Consider the following 4,510-nt stretch of genomic DNA (forward strand, 5'->3'; position numbering starts at 1 on the left):
ATTTTTAATATCTTGGAACAGAAAATTAACTGGTTTTACTATAGATATTTTATTTAATGGTTAGTGATATATATCAGAAAAGTTATCTCAATTTTTATGTTTTTGTTAAATCTTTATTTATGGATTGTGTTAAATTTGTTTTATCTAGTCATATTATGTAGTTGAAAAAAGTTATATACAAAAATAATTCAAGATAAATTTAGTCTTTAATGGTTTCATTGCATCTGAAATTCATGCATGTACTAAGGTACAAACCATTGTTAGTTGATTCCAAAAATATTATTTTATCTGCTTAAGAATTGGAAAATAGATAATATATTATTGTCTTACTTTTAAAACTTTCTTATAATATCTTACTTAAAGATAACTGAAAATATGGAGATTTTGAACAAGATTATTCCTTAGTACAGTGGTTTTCAGAAAAGATGCCATGAAGTCAAATAGCAGAACATCCAGGCTCCACAAAACCACTATGAAATAAATACAAGATAGTGGTTATTTCAAATGATAGAGAAGCTTTTGCTACCTTTGAGATCCCTGTCCGTAAAGGGAAATGACATCAAGGACATATTTTCTGAAAATGCTCGTCATATGCATGTATTATGTGGTAATCGAAACTGATTATAATTTATGTTAGCTGTATATTTATTATTTAATAGCTTTAAAAGGAAAAGTAAACATACTCTAGTTACTGTCTGGTTGTTAATCTTATACAGTTATAATGGGTTATTAACTCGGAATGAACCAATTGCTTTTAATGTACATTAATCTTTATATCCATCTAATGAAATAATGGTACCCACACTAAATTAGACTTTACTATTTTCAAAAATAATTAAAAGTTTTGCCTTCAGTGATTAAAATTTTGATTTTTAATATTGTTTAAAATTTTGATTTTTAATATTGATTAAAATTTTGATTTTTAATATTGATTAAAATTTTGATTTTTAATATTGATTAAAATTTTGATTTTTAATATTGATTAAAATTTTGATTTTTAATACAAAATTTTAATATTGATTAAAATTTTGATTTTTAATATTGATTAAAATTTTGAATTTAATATCAATTGATTTTTTAAAAAAGTAATAGAGATTAAAATTTTGAATTTGATATCGATTATGAATTTTATCATCGATTTGAATTTTATCATCGATTTGAATTTTGTATTTAATAATGATTTAAGTTTTGAATTTAATATCTATTTAAAGAGGCATTATTCAAGAGCTAAATCTGTCTAGTGCATGTCTTTCTTTATGTCTTAATGTTATATAAATTATTAATTAGATATTTATTAACTTTCCAAGACCATTATCAACTCTTGATGCTACTCTAGATTGTCAACAGATTCAAATACGATTGACAGTTAAAACTATATAAATGATTTAATTTAAAAATGGAGACTTTGTTTATTATCTTAACAACGGTAGCAATGACAATCGAGACTCGGCTCAGAATAAAGTGATTTGACTGAAATTTTCAACATGTTCCCTTTGCATTATTTATTTTTTAACTATTATAGCACGAATTGTCAGATCTATATCTAAATCTTACATAATGCCCCTTTAAGTTTTGAATTTAATATCGATTTAAATTTTGAATTTAATAATGATTAAAATTGTATTATTCATAGATATTACCAGGAACAATTTACTTTTCCTTTTAAACTAACTAGATCTTTAATTTGGGTAAAACATAAAAGTTGATTTAAATAATTAAATCTAATGTTTTCATCTGCTTTGTGAAGTAGATATCTGTCTACATTCAAAATGTTAGGTCCACGGATATATCAGTTTTTAAAAAAACCAAGAACAAAACAAAAATTAGTAAGCAAACTGATTTACATTAATACATTAAATACGAAATTGAAATTTCACTTAATTTGACATTTAATTTAACCCAAATCATAGAGATTTAGCTCCTTTAATTTATTTGGGTGCAGTTATTAATTATAGCAAATGTCAATATACCAGGTACATATACATTAATTATACGTCTGTGTCTCATATATATATATATATCAGCTTAATTATATATCTGTTATCTCGACTTGTGATCAAATGACCATAACCTCTTGTCTCAACATTCCATTATATTTTTATTGGTTTTATTTCATTTAGTTATTTATTTTAACCAGATCATTCCACATATAGACATGTCAACATTCCTCTATATTATTATTAGCCTTGTTGGTGATTTCATTTTTATTTTGAGAAAGTTATAATAAGCCATATTTTTTTATATTTATGAACTATGAAAGTAGTGTAAGAATTTCTACGCAAGCTTAGATTAAGATGATACATTATATTTCATGTAATGTGGTGGTATATGTTGTCATTATAAAGCTCGATCTTGATTGCACTTGTTGCAAGGCTCTTGCTATTATGCTATTTTTGTTAAATCTTGATTGCATAAGCCCCTGCCTCTTAATAGTATTTAAATATATGTAAGCTTTCCCATCTTTCAAATAATAAGGTATAAAGTGTACTAAAACATGGCAAGCAGCAAAGTTGGGTTCCTCCTTATGGCTAGCCTAACAAGTTCAGTAAAATAGAAGAGAACTAAATCTTCAAAACTGGCCTATCTAGTCTATATGGACAGGAAGAGGTGACTGAGTGGTCTAAGATCATAATTTCTCTAAGAAATCTGAATGGTATCACCATGCTAGATGTACTTAAGCAAAGTGGGGAAACCCCCCACACAAAACAAACCTTGCTTGCTAAACTATTCATCAAAATGATTGCTTGGTACAGCAATGCAAGAAGTGTTGATTTATCAAAGAAAACACTGTAAGGAGTATGGCAAGGGCTAAGTTACCTCTATGCATTGTACAATTACTTTTTATTACATGCAGAGTAACTTGATATGTTTTGCCTTTCTAATTCAAATATTTTTTTATGCACTTGCATATTTAGTTAAAAAATCTTTATCTGGATGTACAGTTTGACAAGATGGATGCCTTAATATTTGTAAAAAAAATTCCATTGTGACTCCAATTGCAAAGCTGATAGATACCAGCAGCCTATTTTTATAAGCCCACATTGAAAGGTGGTTGTATAATTTCGTCAGTTTATCTTTCAGTCGGTCCGGTCTAAGGGCTAAAGTTAATATCTGATTGACTTTAAATTTATACACAGTGTTTAAGGTCATGAGACAAAGAAACCTATTGATTTTCAACGATTTCCACTAATTACTGCAAGAATTAATGCCTGGGTTATGGCCCTTGGGCTCTTTGATAAATCTTGTGGATCTCTACAGACAAAGTTATCATCCAATTGACTTTAAATTTATACACAGTGTTTATAATGAGATGAAGAAGCCGGTATCTGATAATTATTGCCAGAGTTTTAGAGCATGACCTCTTTGAATATTCTTATTCACACTTTACAGACCAAAGTTATCATCCGATGGACTTTAAATTTATACATAGTGTTTAAGGTCCTGAGATGATGAACCTTATTGATTTTTTTTAAACAATTTCTGATAATTATTGCTTAAGTTATGGCCCTTGATGACTTTGAAAAATGTTGTGGATGCTCTCAAGACCAAACTTTTAATCCAATTTACTTTAAATATACTCAGCCAAATTAAAAACTTGACACTCAGGATTTTTGGGGCTAGATTTTTAATATTTGGTTTAAGGCAACTATTTTAGTGTTATGTTGTGCACAGACGACCTTGACATCAACAGAAAGCAAGAATACGTCTCGCCGAAAGTCCTTGACATTGATAACGTTCGTGATGTCACGGTACCCCCCAAAATGAAATTCACAGACAATCGGAATAAAGTGTTTAGTAACGGTTGTGGCCTTCTCTAGCGTCTCGTACTGCCACACAACGTCTTCTCATGGATCTCAGAACATTAGTAAACACTACCCGAGGAAGACGTCGCCACTGCTCAGCAAGAGCATGTTGAAGGTCCTGCAACGTCAGTGGTGGATTCTCTTGCTGACGAACACGTCGACCCAGTTCGTCCCAGATGTGTTCAATAGGATTAAGGTCGGGACTAAGCGACGGCCAATCCAAGACTTGGACACCGGCATTTCTTAAAAAATTCTGGGTAGCAATTGCTGTATGGGGTCGAGCATTGTCTTGTTGAAACGTTAGTCCAGGCCCATGTCTCTGCATAAACGGAAGAAGAACAGGTTGCAAAATCTGATCCCTGTACTGGACAGCATTTAAGTTCCCTTGGACAACAAGAGGAGAACGTCCATGTGCACAAAAAGAACCCCAAACCATGACGCTGCCGCCACTTGAGCGTAACGTTTACCTCGTCTGTGGTACACTCGGACCCTGCCATCGGCAAATCTCAAAGTGAATCGAGATTCGTCACTAAAGACAACCGAATTCCACTGTCTTTGAGTAAATCCTATGTGTCTTGTGGCCCACACAAGTTGGTTACGGCGATGAAGAGGTGTCAATATTGGTCCATTATAGGGCCTCCGAGCTCGATGACCAGCAGCCTGCAAGCGATTTCTAACAGTTTGTGCAGTTACCCTTCCATCAAACA

This window comes from Patella vulgata, chromosome 2, assembly GCF_932274485.2.
Source record: "Patella vulgata chromosome 2, xgPatVulg1.2, whole genome shotgun sequence".
NCBI classification, from domain to species: Eukaryota; Metazoa; Mollusca; class Gastropoda; family Patellidae; genus Patella; species Patella vulgata.